Source organism: Pteropus vampyrus, unplaced genomic scaffold, assembly GCF_000151845.1.
Source record: "Pteropus vampyrus isolate Shadow unplaced genomic scaffold, Pvam_2.0 Scaffold68, whole genome shotgun sequence".
NCBI classification, from domain to species: domain Eukaryota; kingdom Metazoa; phylum Chordata; class Mammalia; order Chiroptera; family Pteropodidae; genus Pteropus; species Pteropus vampyrus.
Genome location: NW_011888849.1, coordinates 5,605,506 through 5,616,006, shown reverse-complemented (window position 1 = coordinate 5,616,006; position 10,501 = coordinate 5,605,506). Strand labels below are relative to the sequence as shown.

General features: G+C 37.6%; 1 protein-coding gene across 2 annotated transcripts in view; it reads right to left on the bottom strand.

Moving 5' to 3' along the window:
• SGMS1 (sphingomyelin synthase 1) overlaps window positions 1–10,501 on the bottom strand; it is a 266,110-nt gene that overhangs the window by 104,283 nt on the left and 151,326 nt on the right. Inside the window, exon 6 of one of the 2 annotated variants that reach the window (XM_011361623.2) lies at window positions 3,373–3,453. The exons of the other annotated variant lie outside the window; for it this stretch is intronic. The gene's annotated coding sequence lies outside the window, so the exon portion shown is untranslated. The remainder of the gene's footprint in view (window positions 1–3,372; window positions 3,454–10,501) is intronic. 2 annotated transcript variants of the gene reach the window in all.

Below are 10,501 nucleotides of genomic sequence, written 5' to 3'. Positions count from 1 at the left end.
CTGAGAATGAATAAAGAGCTTAGCATCAAAGCTCTTCTTCTACCTCCACCAGCCCTAGCAAGCACTACTCCCCTTTCTCTTTGCAATCTATTAAACTACAATTCTAGCCTTTCCCCAGAATGGGATAGTCCTTCCCCAACTCTGACCCTTTGTTCAAACTGTTTCTTCTACCTAGTGTTCCCTAAGCACTGCCTCAACTCTGTTCAAATATCCTGCACAAATTATTCAATATGTGTACCTCAATTCATGTACAAAGATGTTCATCACAGTGCACTTTATAAGAAAGAAAAGTTGAGAACAACCAAAATGCCCACTAACAGGGATCTGGTCATATACATTATGAGTCACATAAAAATGGAATGTTATATAATAACACCAAAAATGATGCAGATATATATTTATTGATGTATCATGATCTCGGTATACTTCAATCAAATCATGTTTCAAAATGATATTCATAACAAGCTAATTTAGAGAGAAAAGAATGTGTATCTAATCTAGGCATAAAAGGAATATGGTGAAATATTTTTTAAAAATAATAATAAAAACAATGGTATCTCTAGGTAGTGATAATATTGATGAGTTTTCTACTCTTAATAATTTTCACATTTTTAAAGTTCTTTCCAATTAGCATTCTTAGTTTTCATAATCATCTAAAAAAGAAATTTAATTAAAAAGAATTAATCATTAAGTATGACCTAATTCAAATGTCATCTGTTCCTAAAACCATCCTTTACCTAGCCCACTCTTGCCATGTAGATAATTCTTCTCTCCCGTCTGTTTCCTGAGTATTTAATATATCTCTTATAACATCAACCACATTTGTTTTGAAACTATAGCTTTCTATGTTCAGGCTTGATTATCAACTCCCAAAATGGAGTAAGCCTATCTTATCCCTAAATGGAGTAAGCCTATCTTATTTGCACTAGAATTCACCATCATAACCCAAGACTCCCAAGTATCCAGCAAACTTCTGAGTGTGTTGATTTGAATATAATGCAAGGTTATAAAATTTACATATTTGAAGGCTACACACCTAGCAGCTCTCTAATCAAAAATCTATCTGTACTGGGGATGTTCAGAAATAGTACAGGGTCCATCCTCTGGGGAGAGAAAATATAAATCAGAATATTTTATCTGCAGCGAAATTTCTCTGTTAATTATTACCCCCTTGTTTGCTTTCAAAGTTTAACTAAAGATACCCTTATTCAACTTAAAACAGAGGTCACTGTTTCCTAATCCAGAGGCAAGTCTCTCAGATTTCTATCCATGAGCTTCTGGACAAAAATTACTTTGCAATAATCCAAGTCCATCCTTGACTCTGTAGGAACTATAAATACCTATTGTGTAAGGATGAAATACGGAAAATGTTTTAAGATTACGTAAGTCTGATTCAGGGAACTGACACAAACGAATGTTTTGAAATATCCAAGGCAATTTTTTAAGGTTTAATAAAGAATGCGTTTTAAAATTAGGTGGGTGAGATTTAAAATATAACAACCACCACAACCTGAGCTGTTACTTAGCAATTTCAGGCTTCAATTGTTCCCTTCTAAAGGGCAAGTTAGAAAACTGAAGAGACTGCTTCTAGAAGAAACATTGAGATATCTGATCTACTTTCCTTTTTTCCCTCCATTTTATTGGCTAAGATTCTGATCAAACCCATATGAATTTTAAACTGTCCAGGTTTTCTTTTGTTTTATTTTGTTTCTCTCTCTAGAGACAATTCACTGTCATTAAAACTTAATTTCCGATCAAAAGCAAAGCTACATGCTATAATTCCTCGCAGTGCCACTACTTGAGGAAATGAAAACACAAAAGAGTGTACAGGAAAGGGAAAGAAGAGAGCTCAGAAGGGAGTGAACAGTCTGACATATCTCCAAGCATTGTCACTCAACAGCCAGAAGAGTTGAGAGGTGCCAGGGGCCAGTTACAACTTGAGAACTCCAGTCACACTTAAGAAAATTGGTTTAAACCCTAACTGGTTTCAGCACTTATCTTCAATTCCAGAAGCTATATGAAGATGACAACCTGGGTTGATAAGCAAGGATTCAAAACCAAACCTGGCTTTATCAACCCAACCAAAGTCTTACCAGCAGGGCTGAGACAGATCATTGAAGAACTGTGACTTAGAAATGTCTTCACAACAGGAAACCTATAATTGGTGGTGTGCTGGAGTCCACTAGAGTCAACTGTCATATTCTCAGGATTTTTGGCAAGTCAGTTTTCAAATACAGCCATCATTAAAAGTTAAATTGTACAAACATACAATTAAAATAAATTATATAAAAACAAAGATACTAAATACTCAAAACCCATCACTTTCTGTTTACTATTATCTATGCTCTTGATATTATTTACAACTATTTTATCTGGCTGGTAGTAAATTATATAGTGGTGTGCACATTACCTCCCAACTCTGCTTATGAAGACTTTTTTGGTAGTCTGAAATCAGCCATGGTGGGAGTATTTACACCACAGAAACTGGCAAACACTATAACCCCTTTCTTCCTGTAGGGCCAGCTCTTAACTCACCACTACCTGATTATAGCTAAGGAAGTTGAGCTGGTTAATCATCTGAGTCAAACTAAAGCTTGTAAATTATAAATCATGATACAAACACAAGGAAGGAAAGTACCTACTTCTATGGTAGTCCTGTAATGTACCAGTCAGAGCACAAAGTACTATCCACACAGTCTTTCATTTCATGAGAGGTCTATCAAATCCAATATACGGATGAGTCAACTGATGTTCAGAGGTTGAGTAACTACTAAAAGCACAAGGGTACTAGTGAGGCCTACAAATGTCTGACTCAAAGATACATTATCTTTCTACTAGGCTATTCCACCTACTAAGGTTATCATCATCATAATGAAACCAAAATCAACCACATATAACTAACTATGTGATAACTGTGTGTAAAAAATGACACAAAGAGGGATATAGAGAAGGTATAGACAAAGAACTCAGTTTTATTCATATTCACCAAGTTTATTCATATCTACCTCCAAAAAGCACCCACAGAATGTGAGTAAGAAATGGGGCCCACGGGAGCAATGGGACCCAGAATATCTGTATTTGAGAAGGGTTAATCCAAGTTTAATATACTCTTTTATTCCTTTAAATACTTATGCCCTAGCCACCAAACTGATGTACACAACTTACAATAAAACACCTTCCCAAGAAAGAATGATTTCCAAAATGTTAGCCTAATTTTTTTGAAGTATTTATGTATTAACTTTTTAAAGTTTTCCTCCGTTAGACTTTTAAGTTATTTAATTGTGCTATTTTCTTACCATGGTTTCTTACATAAAAAAATAAATTCACCTGGTAGTCAAAAGAATTCCAAAGGGTTAACAAAATTTTACTTACTGATTATTTTAAAAAATTCTTGTCATCTTGGCTTCCTATAAGTTACTGGCTTCTCCCATTGTTCTAGTACATTTCCATCACCTGTCATGAGGAGAAAGAATCTGATTAGTTATATGCCTCATACAGACCATTTCTTTGGGTCTATGTTAGTCTTTTCCTTTCTTTATACCCAAGACAGAGAAAAATACAAGTCATCTCTTCCTTTCTCCCCAAAATCAAGAAGGAAGGAGAGAATAAAAAACATAGATCACCCCAAGAGGAAAAAAAAAAATCTGAAAAGCAATATTTCCACTGTTGAGGTTTGGGGTAGAAAACCCTTATAATACCCACCATTACATTTTCAGGAAGAGATTTTTAGTCTATTTCCTGGGAGGTAACAGTATTACACTAACCCAATTTCTCTGTCTCCTCCCCAGCCCTTTCCTTCCTTCTTCTCAAACGTGACTGATTAATTTGCCAAGGAAGACTAGAAAAATCACTGGCTAGTCACTGCACTGAGCTAGTGTCAAGGGCCTCCCTCCAGTTCTAACACCTGGAACCAGTTGATTTCCACAAAGCAAACAGGACAATGGCTGTCTGCTTCCGAGAGGGCCAGCCAGCTCCCTGTTCCAACTTCTCTCCAGCTGTTACTGGATGACTAGGTTAGGAGTGCTAGGGTCCAGTTCATGTTTTAGTTTCAGAGAAGGAAGTAACTGACACTTCTGAGTTCTCTAATTCTGCTTTGTCAGTAATTAAGCTACTATCTACGTTGATTCCTATCTGAATCCTTGCTCTATATCTCGAATTGTTTAAAACTTATAGGATAGGGAAGGTGAATAATCAGGCAATATAAACCACAGAAGGACAATACATAGATAAAACCTTGATTTCAAGTCCTACTACTTACTAGTCACATGGTCTTGGGAAAAATCCATTCATCTTTTCCCAGCCTTGATTTCTGCATTTCTGAAAGAGGATCAAATGCCCTCTACTATATTATGTGGTTGTGAGGATTAAATAAGGTGAAAGATATAATCTGCCAAAGTCAAGCATGCTTTGGTCCAACAAGGATATTATCACAGCACCAGGGAAACCCAGCACCCAATGACCAGACTTGCTACCTTCTCCACATGTCTAATTAAAACATTGGAGATTCATATAATTCATGGAATAATGAAATACGCACAGCAATGTGCCTTCCTTTTTCCAAGAGGAAGCCATTCAGAATGATATTTCACTTTTGTTTTTTAATTTCACAATATTACAGGGTCTACAACCTTGGAACAGGAAGTTCTCTTTTCTTTCCCTTCACAGAGATCACTAAATGAAAATACCCCCATTTCTACCGGGCAGAATGCAACTATCACTCATTTCATATGAAGAACATATGACTCCAAGTAGCCAACACTTATAAAATAGAGACCTGTTAACCTTCCTCGCCTGAAACTCCAGTGTTAAGTCACTCAGTGACATGAACGATTATTGCAAAATGGCTCCATACATTGGTACCATGTGAGACAGTGTCACCTCAGTTATAGAATATACAGAAACCTCGTTATCCAAACCATTAGGGAGTGTGTGTGTGTGTGTGTGTGTGTGTGTGTGTGTGTGTGTGAGTGATAAAGCAGGGAGAGAATGAAACAAGCACCACATAAATCTAGAGAGCTTCCTAGTAACGAAAAACTTGCCAACATCAATAAAAATAGCAGGGAAGGACTGTAGAGTCAAAGATTTGTAGATTATACCCAACACTGAGAGAAACATGCTCACTGGCTAGCTATAGCTCTACATGCCTGGTCGCTTGGCATGGAAGCCTTTTAAAATGATGGGAAATGCAGGTTTGTTATAGGTTTCAAGTAAATAAGCTTGAACTCCACCTCTACTATTTAATAGCAGTGTGGTCTTTACCAGGTAATGTAATCCTTCTAAGCCTCCGTTTCCAGGTCTGTAAAATAAGGACAATAATAAGTACCTTGGAGAGTAGTTATGCAAATTAGAGATAATGCATTAGTGCCCATCATAGAATATATCCCCAACATATAATTGCAATTATTATGTGTACTAGTCCAAGTATGATAGTCTATTAAATCCACGGTAACAATTGCAATTATGGTATACACTCTATTAAATTCAGACTCTTTCCCTATGTGAACATTTTGGAGAGAGGTTCAAATCATACTTTTGACAACAACATAAAACCTTTCTATGTTGTCCTGCATAAAGCGCTAAATAAAAATCCCCAACTTAGCTGATAATCTTTAGTAACATGCAAACAGAAAGTTCTAGCTATGTATTTGTTAGTATTCTTCATATCAGTACTGAGATTCTCTTTTTTGATGATAAATTCTCGAAAGAAGGAATGAATCATTTCCATCAGTGCAGATTCTTCCGGTGTGCACTGTGATGCCAAGTACTCGGGGGGCATCTGTAGGAAATAAAAGCCACACTGAGAACACTGGGCAGCCTTCTTGCCCTGGCTAGCTTCGCATGTACAGCCTCATCAACAGTACGGATCTGTCAGCTATGTTTTCAAGGGAAAAAGACAAATAGGTGAGGCAATACCAACTTTTAAAAGGAACTTTCAATCTAAAACAAGTGTTCCTTGACCCCTTCTAAGTCATCCTCTTTGGGACTCGCTCCAATGATGCTGACTGCTCAGAATAAATTGAGTATTCTTCTTTTACCTTTGTAACCGGTGTATGATGCCCGCAAGAATCTGTCTCATTACAGCTTAGTCACTCCCAATTTCCAAACAAAAACTACTTTATTGCTATACTGAAAATATTTTAATAGGTTCAAAGAATCAAATTCATCCTCAAAGACAGTAATTTGCCCCCACTATGGTTATCCAAAAGAATTACAAGTGACTTCAACAACCGACTTTAATGAGCTAACCATTTCGCCAAAGACACTGTGCTCAGTACTTTGGGGAAGGAGTACTAAGGGGGTTGAGATGAAGTTCATTTCGCCAAAGACACTGTGCTCAGTACTTTAGGGAAGGAGTTATAAGGGGGTTGAGATGAAGTTCATTTAAAATAATGCAGTGCAATGGCAGCATCACCAGATTGTAAGCAATTAACTTAGCTGATGCATTTAAATAGAATAATCCAAATGTGTTAAGTCTTGGCTGGGATTGTTAAAAGCCCGGTACTTCTTAATCATGCTTCCTATGCAATGTTGAGATTCTAAAACAGTTGCAAAAAAATCTCAAAAGAATATACTCCTTTTGGAGTTATGTTCTCTCCTTTAGGGTGTTCTCTCCTTTAGGGTGAGGCCAAGTCTGCTCTCCTAAGGTGAAAGGAGAGTGGTGGGAATCAAAACCAAGAAAATTTGAGTGCTAAAAGGCTAGCGGATGGCTTCTAAGGCTGCAAAAGTGGATAAAAGCTCTTGTACCCATAGACATGACTGTTTTGAAGTCGTAGCCTCTTTTCCCCCAAGGAGCTAGTTTAGTAAGAGGAGTTTGGGTTTCCTTTATGGGAGACAGTATCCTATGGTCATTAAGTACATATGCTTTGCATTCTCTAATCTGCTCTGAAGGCCTTGAGAATGTTGGTTGACATCTCTAAAAGTCTCAGTTCCTTCGTCTATAGAATGGGAGCAATAGCAGTACGATAACTTAAAGTTGCTATAAAGGTTAAAGGACATAATGCCTGCAAACAGTTTATAAGCCTCATGGCAAATGGTAGGTGTTCACTGAATGTTGTTGCTTTTGGAAGAAGTACACGATCCTCGTCCTTAGGAGCAGAGCCAGTACCAGGTGACAGCGTAACCAATAGAATCAGATAAAAATGATGGAATCCATGTGTTTACATTACATAATATTGTAATGTCCACACCACTGTAAGATTCTCTCCCTTGCTGACTTTGAAGAAGCCAGCTGCCACAATGTGAGCTGCCTAAAGTGAGCGCCACGTGACGGCAGCCTCTGGCTGACAGTTAACAAGAATGTAGGCCCTCAGCCCAATTGCCCCAAAGAAACTGCAAACAATCACATGAGCTTAGAAGTGAATCCTTCCTCAGTGGAGTGTCAGATAAGACAGCAGCCTTGCTGACACCTGACTGCAGCCTTATAAAGTACCTAGCTTAAATCATGACCAGACTCCTGGGCCACAGGAACTGAGATAGTTTGTGCATTGATTAAGCCACTAGGTTTATAGTGATGTTGTTACGTAGCTATAGATAACTAATACAGAAGGGATGTGAGGGACGAGTCCCTGATGCAGCCACATGTCCTTCTGAGAGGAGGGGAAGGAAGAGTGAGGCCCAAGGGCCAGGATCTGGGAGAGTGACTGGCATGCGTCCTCCTACTCAGCTATCTCTGATGCAGGCCCTCAGTTTCCTCTCTTACCATACAGGTCCTCTCACCCTGTTCTTTACATAAGGAAGACATAATGGAACATATTTACCCCAAAAATAACAATCTTATAAATGGTTATCAGATTCTCTGGCTGGCCTGCAACAGCTACTTCACGTGCCAAAACTAACACATTTAAAACAGCAAGAGGATTTTGACCATCATACAATATATACTATGACCCTACCCATCATAAAATAAATTTAACATAAGTATTTTAAATGCGATATATCATATTTAAACTCTTTATAAAACCCACGTTTGGAGAGACAAGTTGGAGACTTTCTATATTAGTGGTTTTGAGAACAGAATGAAAATCAAAACAAAGTATCATCTAAATTTTGCTAACATAAGCTCTTTAAAAAACAAACACACATATTACTAAATCTTCTGAGTAAGTATCAATAGCTTGTACAGATTAATTCAAGTAACAATTCTTGAGTAGAGTATACAGCTAAGACTAACTCACTGAGCCAGAGACCTCTTACCCTAACAGGCCATCCTGCTATAAGCAGAAACTGGTGGGGAAATCCTACACCAACATCATTTGAAAGATGGATAATCCTCATTATGTAATCTTCTGGTCCTGCCTGGCCTCTAAGTTGACAGATGATGACAGACCCAAAGACTTTAAGTGACCTGCTCAGGTTCACTCAGCAGTACAACTGGGCCTTCTGTTTCTCAGGCTTCTTTACACTCAAGTCTACCAAACTTCAGCTTCCATACCAGAAATAATGAAATCAGCGATATCAAACATTCTGTAAGGAAAAAAATTGGAACTGACTCTCCATGACACTATAAAGCTCCTACTTGTAAAAACTAAGCTCTGTGGCAAGAGGAAAAAATAACACTGAATAAAACATTCATATTAAATATTCAATCCATTTTCAGAAGCAATGCACTATGTTTTCTAAGTAAACTGAAATGCTCCTAAAATAGGCTGCCTTTCTTATGAATGATCTCTCTTTTTTTAAATGAATATTACGTAGGGAAGAAAATCGAAAGAGGCCTAGAACAAACACTTCTGCAAGTATATCTATTCCACTGCTTTATATATGTCTACTCCTAAATTCACTGATCCATTCCACAGATATTTTTTGGGTACCTACTATGCCAAAGCATTGCGGTAGGTGCTATGTAGAAGAAGCCTATCTGGACATAAACAAATAATGTTTGCTAATATTTTCAGCAGAAGAAACCACATCTAAACAAGCAACTACTGCAGAGTGAGAGATTTCCAGTCTGTGTTTTGGTAGGCAATATTAAGACTGCAGCCTGAAGTTCTCTTTTTCCCTGAAAACTTCCACATTTAAAATAAATAGCAACTTGTTTTTCTGCGTAATGATGCTGCCCTTATGACAGCAGTGATATTATCGAAACTAAGGGGTTAAACACTCCTCTGGAACCCCTGTTATGGAACTTTCTCAGTAGCCTAAAAGCAATATTTTTAAAAGAAAGTAGACTTTCCACTCATCATTCTTCTTTCTAATCTTTTCCTCTATACCAAGAATAAATATGTTTTAAACAAACCAAAAAGAAACAAGGGCTTATTTTCTCCCAAGTACTCAGCAGCTTTCTCTCCTCAACATGAACTAATAAAACCTTTAAGGGTATTACCATCACCAAGACATCATTTATCCTGTCCGTGTTTAAATGCCATCTGAATGCTTTTAGTAATATTAGCACTAATAACTAGTTAATACTAATTAGTACTAACTAGTATTAATCACTAATACTAATATTACTAAAAGCAAAAATAAAAAAACTGTTCACCACATGCTGGGCTCTATTCTAAACGCTTTACATGTGCTTATTCATTTAATCTTGACGACGACACTGTGGATCACATTACTATTATTCTCCCAGCTTTACAGAAGAGAAAACTGAAGTAGAGTTCCTGAGAAGACAGGCACAGTTATTCATGCAACACATTCATTCAACAAAGCATTCGCGGGAAACCTCCACTCCCCTGGCCTCCTGTTTTCGTTTAGAGGACTTTCCATTGGCCTAACAGTCCAGTGTTCTCCCTGGTTGAGGAGGAGTGAGCTTCGTAATGGTGGGTTTGAGAGAAGGACCTGGACAACATGGCCCAGGCTCTCCTGATTTCCTCCCTTTTCAGAGCCAGTCTGCCTACAGACGGAGGGCAACCCAGGCTGCTCCCTTCCACACTGAGGTAGAAACTGGTCTTACTCAAGCATGAAATACCAGAAAATCGGTCTGGCCACAGTCCTGTAATCAGCTTTATTTCTAACAAACCTCTGTTTGTCTAACTCCCATTGGTCTATCCATTGGTCCCAAAATTGGGCGTGAAAGAAAGGTGTTAGCCAACTGTCCATCCTCCCAAACCCTGCCACAAATAGGTTTTAAAACCCAAATGGATGGCAAGACCTTTGTGAAAAAAAGGTAATTTTTCTTTTACAAAATATTTACAAAATATTTCTTTTACAGAAAAAGAAACCAAAACTCAAAAAGATGTGAGAACATAACAAAAGGTGTCTGCAGAGTGCATCATTAATGAACCTGATCCTCTAATTCACTGTCAAGTGGTGTCCAAAAGACAAAGTTATTCCTGTACATTTTTCTTTGTGTTGGACCTAAAAACACCATCTCCTTTCCAAATAAATAAAATCTACATAGGTAACTTTTTCTACTGTACTACCCTAATTTAGAGTAGTGGGAAATTCCTTAGCATCAGAAACTATATTCTTTTCACAAAACAGGCAAGGTATTTCAATAGCTCAATAGTGTATGTTATCTTTTCCCTGGCAAAGTCTGTATTTTATCAATTGCATGATA